At 37.5% G+C, this 13,072-nt stretch overlaps 1 protein-coding gene across 4 annotated transcripts in view; it reads right to left on the reverse strand.

Annotated features, from left to right (window-relative positions):
* The window catches only part of ANKRD11 (ankyrin repeat domain containing 11), a 204,085-nt gene that overhangs the window by 157,100 nt on the left and 33,913 nt on the right, over window positions 1-13,072 (reverse strand). For all 4 annotated transcript variants that reach the window (XR_010917756.1, XM_067536732.1, XM_067536731.1 and 1 more), the window contains exon 2: window positions 9,366-9,444. The gene's annotated coding sequence lies outside the window, so the exon portion shown is untranslated. The remainder of the gene's footprint in view (window positions 1-9,365; window positions 9,445-13,072) is intronic.

A 13,072-nucleotide genomic window follows, 5' to 3' on the forward strand; every position in this document is an offset into this window, starting at 1 on the left:
ATTAGCTCATCCATTCCCAAACCAATGTTAGTAATGAAAAAGTTTACCAGTCAAATATTTAAATCAACTAGTTGCTGTTCTTGTGCTCAACCAGGGGAGCCCACTAAGTAAGATTATCTATGTTCTCTCTACCAAGTTTAAAAATGTTCAGACTTTTTGAATTCTTTAACACCTAATTTTAGGGGGGTCAATTCAAGAGCCCTATACTTAAGACTCTCTAACACACCTGACGTGGTATCAAACAACATTTTGCTATAGCTAGAACTATATCAAGTTAACATGGCACACATTAAATGTATTAAAACTGGTTAATTGAAAGGTCTCAAAATGCACTGTAAAACAGCAAATCATCATCAGGCTGGTGTGTTTCCAAAGGGGTCCTGCAGGGATCAGTTTGTAGCCCTATTCTATTTAACATTTTTATCAATTACCTGTAAGAAAACAACCACCACTGAAAAAGCTTGCAGATGACAAAAACTGAGGGAGTGCTAAATAATGTAGAGGACAGGTCACTGATTCAGAGAAATCTGGATTGCTTGGTCAACTGGGTAAAAACAAACAATATGCATTTTAATACAGCTTAATGTAAACGTACACATCTAGGAATAAAGAATGTAGGCCATACTTAAAAGATGGGGGACTTCCCAAGGAAGCAGAGACTTGGAAAAAGACTTTGGGGTTGTGATTGATAAAACAACTGAACATGAGCTCCCAATGTGATGTTGTGACCAAAAGAACTAATGTGATCCAGGAATGCATAAACAAGGGAAACTCCAGTAGGAGCAGTTATTTTACCTCTATATTTAGCATTGGTGTGACTGCTGCTGGAATACTGTGTCCAATTTGGGTGCCCACAATTCAAGAATTATGTTGATACATTGCAGAGGGATTCAGACAAGAGACATGAGAATGATTAAAGGACTAAAAAAATGCCTTATAGTGATAAACTAAATAGACAGATTTAAGGCTAACAAAGAGAAAGTTAAGGGGTGACTTTATTACAGTTTAAGTACCCAATGTGGGGAACAAATATTTAATAATGGGCTCTTCAGTCTAGCAGAGAAAGGTATAATATGATCCAATGACTGGAAGTTGAAGCTTGACAAATTCAGACTGAAATAAGGCATACATTTTTAACCGTGAGAGTAATTAACCACTGGAACAATTTACTAAGGGCCGTGTTGGATTCTCCATCACAGACAAATTTTAAATAAAGATTGGATGTTTTTCTAAAAGATAGGCTCTATGAATTATTTTGGGAACAGCCTATGTTATGCAGGAGTTTGACTGGATAATCACAACGGTCTCTTTTTGGCCTTAGCATTTATGAAGCGATATAAACAAGAATAGTAGGCCCCAGTTACATGCTAATCTTTTTGCAGACTTTATGCAATGCTTTGTAGGAAAATGTCTTCATCTCCTCCTTACCAAAAGCCCTCTCCAAATTATTAAAGCTTTTATTTAAAACAACATCCACCCTTTATAAGTGAATTTACAGCAGACTAATATGTGCATGCAACAGAAGCAAAAATGGTTACGGACCTAATTTCCATTTCGTTTGGTATTAAAAGAGTTGGACATTTCAACATGTCTTAAGCAAGATGGCAGGTAGGGTTCCTGTTAAAATTCACACTTGGGTTTGTTTCCACCTCACAGCATTCAAGCATTTGAGTGTCAGTATTAAATTCTAATTTTTGGTAAAGAGTGTCAATACTTGGGGGAACTAAGTAAAATAACCAGTTCCCTATAGTAACTCTCCCACACCTATCTCAAATCTGAAAAACAAAAGAGGAACGCCTTCTTCCACATGGTCCTCTATGCTTGGAGTGACCTCTCCCCAAATCCAATAAATCAGCCTCCCCCATCGTTGCCATTCAAATCCCTCCTAAAGACCCAGTTCTTCAATTAGGCCCACAAACACTCATCCGCATCAGTCAACTGATCTCATGAGAGACCATGACTTTATTCTCTCAAGCACCATGCATTCACCCCTTTGGCACTATACAAAACGTTAACAGGTAAATAAAATGATTAATACCAGATACTAATTGCTTACATTCTCAATGACTAGATTCTGAGTGTGGAGATCTATTCCATTTCTGACCACCACAAAGAGTCCCTAAGCACTTTTACTTTCAGAAGAGAAGAGTTGTGTAACAATGTAAGTCATAACTGGTCAGCACACTCTATTTCAGTTATAAAATCCTCCTATGATATGAAGCATAAGCATGTGTCACTAAGGCCTAGAAAAAGTGCAGGAATTTCCCTGCTGAAAAACAGACCACATTAGTTACTGAGGAAAGGAAGAACATTCCAGTAAACTCTGCCCTCTTTTCTTATTTGCTTGTATCATTGGCTTTGTTCTCACAAAAGCAACAGTGATTCATGAATCTAAGGGTGTCAACTGCTTTAAACTTACGAATGCCTAACCGCTGTCTTGGACGGAGATTTGGCAGTTTAAGCATTCTAACCCCTTTAGGAAAGTAAACATAGTTCAGACACTGAGTAGAAGGAATAAAAAGCATTTTTCCCATTATAAACAATTATTGCAATGATTTCTGACTAGCTCTAGAACAGAAACACAGGAGGAAGATGCCATTTGGCATGGGAACAGTTTTCTCCACCTGGTGGAAACTGATTTTGGCTTATCTAAGTTATAACCTGAACATTTTGCACAAAAGTTTCTTGCTCAGCCCAAGAACTGTACAGTTAAGGAAGAGCCATGTTCTGCACATGTGCAAGATTCACAGCTTTGTGGCAAAAAGGTTAGTGAGGGTGAGCAGAGAGGCAAGTGTTCTGCAGGCTCTAATACTGATGGATGTGCAATAAAGGAGCTCCCTTTGTTACAGAGCTTCCAAAATATATTCCAGAGAGGGCATTCAGGTGGTGTCTGCCAAAGCTGCGACATAGAAATTTAATTTAAAAAACTCCATTTCATTAAATGTTATGGATTATACAAGTAGCAGTTTAAGCACTCAAATCAGGAAATGCCAAAATTGAGACTACACGTGTAATCTGGAGAAGGGAGCTTTAAACCATTACAGAGATTCCCAGCTCTCTAAAAGGATAAACAAAATTTGTTTCCAGCCTCGGGAAGGTCCTGACTTGATTTTAATTATATTTTTATGTTTAGAAAAAGTTATTTTAGGTCTTTAGAGGTACTGTATTCATACTACTTTTAGATTTTCTGTCCCTTGGAACTCTAACAGAGTTGGACTCATGATAAATAAGGCAGGCTGACTTTACAGGTAGAGGGATACAATAAATCTGGATAAAATGGTAAATACAATATTTCTAAAACATTTTTAAAATGATGCTTCTTAGAGAATACACATGAGCATGTTCTAGCATAAAGGTTTTAATGATGGAATGACTTCCATAACAGCCATCTCAGACTCATCCAGATAAAACCTTTATGCAGCCCCACATCATAATTTATTCACTCTATATGTAAGAAAAATGCTCTGATAGATCTTATCTTTTCCATCCGATTATGATCTTTTGTACAGGCTAAATCGCATACCGAGGATAAGAGGGTAGTCTACATGCGACTTGAACTACTCCAAAGACAAACATGAAAATTACATAATTGCTTTAATACATTTTTTAAATCTGAATGTTTCTTGGGCAGAAATGATTATACCATTTTAGAACTATAGTGTGAAGAGTAGAGCAAGAGCATATTTTAACCAACCCACATGCCCAACAATTCTGCTTCTTTAAGGTTATCTCAGACTAGTAATCCCACTTGGATGTGGTTTTCCGGCTTCTCATCTTTTAAAATCTATGTCAATATCAAATAAACACTAAAGCCCTCCCTCAGAATTGGTGACAATTTTTTTTAAAATTTATCAACTATATGAAAAGAACCTAAACATTCACCTTGCCCATGGCTGCCACATTAAAAAGCAGAAAGTCATTCAACAAGTATTCAAAAATTGAGTGAGACATCAGTGTATTAACTGCTTATTTTTGTTGACAGTGGTATTTAGATCAGTTCTCTAGACTTGTGACGTTATCCTATCTACCTATAAATATTGATGTGAAAATCTTAATGGGCATTCAAGATAGAGAAAACGTGTTAACAGTAAGCAAAGGTTTTTTATACAATTCAGAAAAACAGCAGCTTTGGGACATTCTATAGGAAGGCCATACTGTATCAGTTCATGGCCATCTTGCCCGGTATCCTATCTTCAACAGTGGCCATACCAGTTTCAAGTGGAGTGTACAGAATGGGGAAGTTATGGGGTGACCCACCCCAGCCTTCCACTCCCGGCGTCTTACAAAGATCTGAGATCATCCTGAGCCCAGGGTTGTATCCCTGACCATCTTGGCTAATAGCCATTGATGGATCTTTCCTCCAGGAACTTATCCAGTTCTTTTTTGAACCCAGTTATACTTTTGGCCATCACAACCTTTCATGGCAACAAGTTCCACAGGTTAGTTATCCACTGTGTGAAAAAGTACTTCCTCCTGTTTGTATTAAAACAGCAGCCTGTTAATTTCATTGGGTGACCTCTGGCTTTTGTATTGTGGGAAAAGGTAAACACTTCTCTATCCACCTTTCCACACTATTTACAATTTTATAGACCTCATTTATATCCCCCTTAGTCGTCCCATTTCTGAACTGAACAGCCCTAATCTTTTTAGTCTTTCCTCGTATGGAAGCTTTTCCAAACCCTTGATCATCTTTGTAGCCCTTCTCTGAACCTTTTCCAGTTCCACTATGAGATGGGGCAACCAGAACTGGATGTAGTATTCCAGGTGTGGGTGCACAATGGATTTATATAGTAGCATTATGATATTTTCTGTCCCTTTTCTAATAGTTCCTAACATGCTCTTAGTCTTTTTGACCATTGCTGTGCATGGAGCAGAAGTTTTCAGAAAACTATCCAAGGTGACTCCAAGATCTCTTTCTTGGGTGGCAACAACTAGTTTTAAGAACCCATCATTGTATGTGTGTAGTTGGAATTATTTTTTCCAATGTACTTTACTTTGCACTTAATGTTAATTTCATATACAGTTTTGTTGCCTCATCACCCAATGTTGTGAGATCACTAACTCCTCACAGTCTTCTTTGGACTTAACTATATCTTAAATAATTATGTCATATGCAAACTTTGCCACTTCATTGTTCACCTCCTTTTCCAGATCAGTAATGGATATGTTGAATACCACAGGTCCCAGTACAGATCTTTGGAGGAACCCACTGTTCACTTCTCTCCATTGTGAAAACTGACCATTGAGATTCCTACTCTTTGTTTCTTATCTTTCAGGCAGCTATTGATCCAGCAGAGGACTCTTACCTCATGGCTGCTTAGTTTCCTTAACAGAATTTGGTGATAGCCCTTTCCTTTCCACTATTTATATAAATCCAGTATGTTATTTCAGCAAAAAGCAGTAAATATTTAAATGTTAGTGTAATACGGGTAAAATATTCTAAATTGAAAAATGAGTTAAATGTATCACAAAATCAGGCCCCCGTTTTGTCTAAACAATGCTGCCTTTATTGCAGCACTGATTTCAGAAGACAATTTAATTTGGGAAGCATGTATTGAAATTGCCTTTTCGCTATGGGAGTCAGCTTTACAATTGTATCCTTCTCAAGAGGTCAGAGTGAGGCGAGATTCAAGCTTTGAAAAGCAATTCTGTTTAGCAGCACCACCATATTCATCCTTTTAATCTTACACCTACATGTTCATTACAACTCGGTGAAATACTAGAGCCAAAACCACCATCAAAAGCCATTTCAATCTCTCTGCTACTCTGAGAAAGCCTTGACCCCTCTGCTTCTCTAATGAAGATGTTAGGGAAGTGAGAATTATACCAGCTGTCAGCTCTTACACTACCGTTTTGTGCTACAGAAACATTCAAATCACTGAATCCTGGAGCATTAGACTCAGTGTAATGCAGCATCTTCTTTCTGCAACAAAAACGTAACAGAATCCAGCTAACTTGTTAAAACCAAATATCTTCAAACATCTTAGCAACAAAAAATATCTACACCACACATTACCATGACATGAATGCCTTGCAAGATTACAAAAATTCACGTATACAAAGCTAGATTCTTATATGCTCCTTTTGCTTCCCTATCTCTTTCCACTCATTTAAACAGGATTCGGCTTTTTATTATTGTGCAACAGCTACAACAAGTCTTGTATTTTTTCCAAGATGGCAAGATTCATGGTCATTCTGGTATCCCATGGAAGGAAGTTCCATTACTGGCTACCAAGAAACCTCAGTTTCCCACTCCCACTAATCTCACTCTGTTGATAACGCCACCGTTTCTGCAGGACAGAGATGTCATGATAGAATGTTACTGCAAAATGAGAAGCAGTCAGATGAGTTGGATCACTTGGGTCCAAAACTCGGAATTTAATTCAGTAGGGATCCTATTTAATGTCCGCTGTAGTCATCCATGCTGTTTAGCAGGTAAACTGCTGTAAACGGTACAAGTCAGAATTCCCCCCCTCAAGTGCCTACATTTTTATTCCCAGGTACAGTACCTTGTGCAAAACTAATGGTCAAAATCATGGACTGCAGAAGCCAAGCACTTTCGGGATTGGGTGCTTGTTCTTCCAACATGTGGACGGTGGCACTGCAGCTGTTCCTACTTGGTTATCCATTACTAATGATCCAAGACCATCTCTGAGCTGTGTATCACTGACAATGAAAGGAGCACTGAAGGGGACAATCACACTGCTAGTTCATCAAGCTTCAGCCAGTTGTCCATCAGTCACTGATCTCATTCAGACTTTGGCTAATTTGGAGATGGTGTTCATGCACATAAAAGGTGTGCTGGTGATATTAATGTGCTAAATTACAATAATCATGTACCCCTGACTTCACCATCAGCATGAAGCCCATTAGTCTATCTCTGCAGATACTTTTTTAAAACATGCCAGATCTCTGAGCTTCAATCAATTTTTTTTGGTAATCTGTGAGGTTTTTAAATCTTCTTCCCACTCTCTAACCTCCCCAAATTTCAATGACCCAGGAGAGGCAGGCAGTTCTTGACCAACGAACCATTTTAAAATGTGACGCCATGATTCTACAGAGCTAGAAACAGCAGCTATATATCAGTGGAAAAGGTCCTTTGACTGGGAACTCCTGGGGGAAGGAGCCACTCATGTGTGTCCATATGGACAGCACAGTGCACACTGGGGATATTACCACAAACAATCAACCTCCACTTTCCAATGTGATAAACACTGAATTTCACTTCTAGGACTAAAAGTGAGATGAGTTTAAAATAGATTTTTTTCCCTATTGATAATGTTGCAGTATTGTCATTGCCTCAGTAATTTGTTCTCTCCAACTAGTCATCTATAGTTGGACTCAATTAAGTATATAAAACAGCACTGCTTTAAAGAATACAAAAAACAGACCCAACGAAGTTTTACTTTCATTATCTCAAACTTCATGAAAAATCCCATATTTTGGGAAGACAAGGAAATCTCTTTGGGCTGCTTTTTGAAGGACAGTGGTTTTACTAAAGCAGTTTGGAATGGCAGTAGCAGTCTTGGGAGAGAGAGATTCATGGCCAGAATGGAGGCAGGTGGGTAAAGGTGCATGATACATGCAATTTACCATGAGGCTTTACAATCTTCAAGCAGATAGTATCACATATGGCAAGAACATATATTATATACACATACATAGGCTTAGATATATACTGACATTTCTTGTAGGCTAAAGTTATTGAAATTAATGAGGAAAAATATTAAGTCCTGTTTATAAAAAAAATCAGGTTCACAATCCAAATATTCAAACTGAATACTGCTTAGTTCAAAATTTGGAGGAATAAATGTAATTATCTTTCATATCAAATTATGAAGTATGTCTGGATTGTTAATAAACATGGTGTTTTACAATTGATTTTGATGTAGTGCAATGCCATGAAAAACTAAGCTGAATACCAGTTAGAGAAATATTTACTGTGCATATAGCAAGAGGTCTCCTATTCTATCACACTAATTATTGTAATAAACTGTGGCAAGGGAGAGCTGCTGATGCCTGGCCTGTGTTCAGTTGCACAGTGAACGAACGGTTCTTATTATTATTAATACTCACCAAGGGAAAGTGAAATAGCTTGTTTCAGTCTGAATACCTTAGAATATTAATATGGACAGTCTAAGTACAACATAATTTATTTTGAAAAAAACTTTGAATGGAAGAAAAATTCCACAAACTTGTGAATCAGACCATCTGAATCAGTGGATATCCATTTCTACTCTAAATTAGTCTTTTTTAATAAAGATCATTAGTATCACAACAACTAGATTACAACATAACAATTTAACCTCAGCATAAACCAAATGTTAAATCAAGCACGTAGACTCATAAGAACAAACACACAACTATTTATTACATTCTTTCACCTTAGTATTTGAGGACCCATAAAGAGACAATCCTAGATCGATACCTCACAACTCTGCACAGTTAAAAATTGCGGCTTTGTGCCATGGAAAACTGGAGAATCCCAACTTTCAGTTAGGATTCTGCTCTCTGAAACTGCAAGGACTGGAGAAAGTTCAGTTATACTGCTTGTATTATTTTGCTTTTCACAGTACAGCAGCACACCATTCTCCCACAATTGCAAATTAACCTAAAGTAAATTCCTTTTTCTTCATTCCACTCTAAGTAATCCTACTAATGAGTTTATATGTATAGAAAAATTATATGAATTTCTACATCTAAGAATGTTATGAAAATATGAGTCCCAAACACAGTTTGCATGAAAAGCAGTAATTTTCCAAGGCCTTCATTTATTATCAGTATGCAAACCTAGAAAGTACAGAAGTCTACTCTCTATTGGTTTCAATTATCCTAGTTATAACCAGCAGAAGGAACATTAGACAAGTTAAAATTTTAACTCAAAGTCTCTTATTTAAGAGCTTTTTGGAAATGAGAGGTAGAAAAAAGGCTCATGACATACCGTGCAAGGATATTAAAATTCCTTACTGACTCAGGAGCCATGGACATCAACAAACTATGGAACCGTGCTGAAATTAGACAAAAGCTGATGCCCAACAGTCCATTAGAATAAAATTAAAAGTCCTGCTTTCATTAAAGGGCCAGGAAAATGTTGCTACATTTGAACAAATTTTTTAAAATGAAAGTTGTTTTTTTTTTTTTTAATATCCACAGACATATTCTAGGATAAAATTTAATTCAGTTTGTCTGAGCTATTCCATCACAAAAGTTTAAAATGTTTATATTCAGTATGAAAATATCAGAAATATGAAGTAGAACACCACCATCATGATCAAATCAGTATTTGGGAGTTTTTTAATTTTTGCACAGAAATAACAAAACAAAAGCAAGTCCTTCAGACAAAAGCAAGTAACTCAAATATTTACCGATTCCATAGCTGAAAGTTGTTGCTAGCGGAGCATGTATTAAATCCAATAGAGGTGCGTCCCAAAGCAGCTGTGTATTCTGAAAGAGAAGACTAAAATTAGTTCATGTAAATATTAAAATACATAGTTAACTTTTAACTTAAAAGCATATCAGGCATTCAAAGGAAATTTACTAAGTAAATACACGTGATAAGACGACATTATCTTTATGTCTACTCCTATGATTTTCTGATCTATCAGCCCCTTTGTCAGGATAGGAACAAGAAATGGGTTTCACGGCAGTCTTAAAAGGACATCAGCAACTAATTTTTAAAAGATAACTGAAAGTAGTTTTCAGGTACTACACATGTTCAAGTCTCAACAAATGTTGGGGGTTTGACAAGCACACTTTCCTGCTTTTAAAAAAAACATTCTCTTCCCTATTACTGTGACAGACTCAAATAAATACCAAGAAAACGGACAATAAAAGTGGAAAATATGAAACTGACTGCATGCTGTAAAATCCAGAAACTTGAAAAAATATATCTGCTCTAACCTCTTTCAATTATAATAATCTTAGGCATTACCTGTAATAGTAGGTAAATTCAGACAGAAATGTGATTTTTTTGAAGTTGGTATCCTTTTAATTTGCCTTTCTCTGACAGTAGCAAGTTGATGATTAAAAAGACCTGGCCTTTTATTAATTTTATTCTTGCTGCAATCACTTCTTCTTAAGGTGAAATTTTCAAGTGAAATTCAAGCTTTTCAGGTGCTGGCTAGTGATTGCCAACAGTTTCCTTACAAGAGGGACTACAAGGATGGATTGGATGACAAAGTTAGTGAGAAAAATGTTGGCATAGACTTTCCATGCTAAGTCAAAAATCAAACACGTGTTCAGTTACTATTTCTTTCTGTTTCTTCACAATTCTTTCCTAACTGGAGGAAACAGATATCTAATATCACAATAAACTATCCAAATAATATCCAGTAATCTGCTCTATGTTCGCGTGTTCTTATTACTGCATAGAATCTGCCACTTCTATGGAAAAGAAAAAAGTCTAAAGGGAAAATGCACACATAGCTATTGAATGTATAACTACATAAAATAATCCCCTGCAAACTATAATCATAACTCAGAGACGTTTCTGTTATTGACTACCAGAAACTTTTGGTTCACAGTGCAAAGAACTGTTAAAAAAAGAACTAAAGAGAAGCCATTATGCAACTGACTTCATACCCCTGACACGTACATTTGACCATCTGGAACAATTCTCAGGTCACTCAGAAGACAAGCTGTCCTGAAATCAGATTTAAAAGCATCTTCAGATCAAGGCAGGATGCTCTGAAGCCTGGGTATCATTACACATCTTAAATATGCAATTGTGAGCATAATTCAGAAAAAATAATTGAAGCATATAAAAGAATCTGAAACAAATTTATATACAACAGGGGAAGAACAGTGGTGTCAAGAACAGATTGTCCTATATGAAGAGAGTCTCAGATGTTTTCAGTAGCCACAGTGGAAGAAACTAGACAACCCTTATTACTAGGGCTCCCATTCTACTAACCAGTCAGTCAGTCACCTTAGAACAGTGGTTTTCAGTCTGGGGTCTGCACTGCCATTCAACGTTTTTTAGGGGTCCGCAAATGAAAAAAGGTTGAAAATCACTGCCTTGAAGATATTTCCTGGAATCAACTGAAGAAAACCTTCCAGGAGACTGCACACAGTAACCAAAAAGCTTCATTTCTAAGGCTCATCTTTCATTGCTTCCTCTAGTGAGGCTATTCTGAAACACACTAAAAGCAAGGAAGAGTCTGCCACATATTACCCTTCCATTTAAAAGGCCTAATCAAACACGATCTTTTAAAGCAAAGGTATTTATTTGTTGGAAGCATTCAGACTATCGTTATTCTAAGTCTTGTCTAAGGAGTACCAGATACATACGTATGAGAACTCAAGAGGATTGTTTGGGCACACTTAAGTGACTCTTAGAACATGTATTTGCAGCTACAAAGACTTATGAATACTATTCTATTGAAACTCTAGGGCCTCTAGATACATAGCAAAACAACAAAATAAATATTATAGCCAGGGAACCATTTACCAATCTTCTCCAAAACTTGCAGTTTGTTTTGGTCAAGGTCCCTGAAACTCAGCACATGCCGAGGAAAAGGTGACTTAAGGACATTTTCCTATAAAAGTAATTTTGTTCATTTCACCAGAGCAAATCTTTGGTTCCCCTTTTAAGGGGTTACATCCCATTCACAATGTTAAGAGTTGGACTGCCACTACTCTCTTCTATTGTTTCCAATTCTAGAATATCCCCCCTCAACTAAAACATGGGACATGAGAGAATTATGCCTTACTGATTCCTTTTAAGTTACTCTGAGCATCTACAATGCAAACAGGTTTTTTAAATAATTTTTTTGCAGAATATCATCTCTTTACATAAGTTGCTTTTACTGACTGATACCACGTAGAATCCTTTTCCCTCTCCTAACTCTGGATTGTCTCAAATATGCTTGTTCTGGGGACGCGGTGAGCATAACCTCTATTCTTGCCAAGCAGTAACGCGGAGTGGGAGAAATCAGAAAGCCCCCCAATCAATGTAACTGCCCTCCTCTAACAAGAAAAGCTTCTGCATTTTATCTAGAATACAAAGATGGAGCTGGGATGACAAAGGACTTTAAAGAACCCAGGCACAAATAGAACTCTAACTCTTAAGTCCTAACTGAGAAAAATACACAATTCAAGCTACAGAGTGGGAAAAACACAAACACTAACTTCCTAACCACCACAACATAAGCAAGCCATTTAACCAAGCATACATGGCATGTGATAATGGAACATGTAATATAAACTAGGGACTTAAGCAGGTGATTCCACAAAGTCCAAAAGAGGTGGGTGACCTTTGCATCATAAGTCCCATAAGAGGAAACAGTATGCACAGCCCACAGTGCATTAGATCACTGACAGCACTATGTGTGACCAAAGACCAGCAGGGCCACCAAAGAAAGAAAAACAAACAAGATACCTCCCCACATCAGCTTCTAGGACAAACAGCACTGTTCAGGCAGTGTCTATGAACCAACTCAGACTGTTTGTTCTAAGGGCATGTGCATGAAGTTCCACTGAGTTCAGTGGAGTTGCACCCACTTTCTCTGACTCTGATCTTAGCCCTGTATTTGTAGACTCCCACACACCTCTGAAAGCACAGTCTCTGCTATGGCCTGGTGTTACTCAGCCCACACAGAAAAGGCGAAAGAATGACAGCCACTAACCACAATCTCTAATACGGAAACATTTGTGATTTCTTGTCCATTTTTATTCCAGCAAGATGTCCCTTCCAATCTTATATACGCCAACATTCCTATTTCTCACGTTTATCCCTAGCCTCTTCAAAACAGCCATCCTTCTCCCAATCACCATGGCTCCCCCATATCCCTCTCTGCACAACAGAGAATACCGCTTGTTTCCAGTAAAGGGGTCAGAATGGGAAAGCCTCTGTGCTTCAGACAACCGATCCCTATTTTCTAATCCTGTCCTACCCTGTCATCTCCCTCTATGATCCAAATCCCCCGGCCAACATTTTCTATCACAAGGGACAATTCCTGCCCTGAGTGCCAGGTTTCTTCTGCTCTGCTTCTCTATGAAGCAGCCATTGTACTCCTTTACCTGTACTTCCATGATGTGATAGTCTGGGGGATCTGGCTATGTACAAATTATG

Source organism: Emydura macquarii, unplaced genomic scaffold (genome assembly GCF_026122565.2).
Source record: "Emydura macquarii macquarii isolate MOO-44397 ecotype Brisbane River unplaced genomic scaffold, CSIRO-AGI_Emac_v2 contig_3647, whole genome shotgun sequence".
Classification (NCBI taxonomy): domain Eukaryota; kingdom Metazoa; phylum Chordata; order Testudines; family Chelidae; genus Emydura; species Emydura macquarii.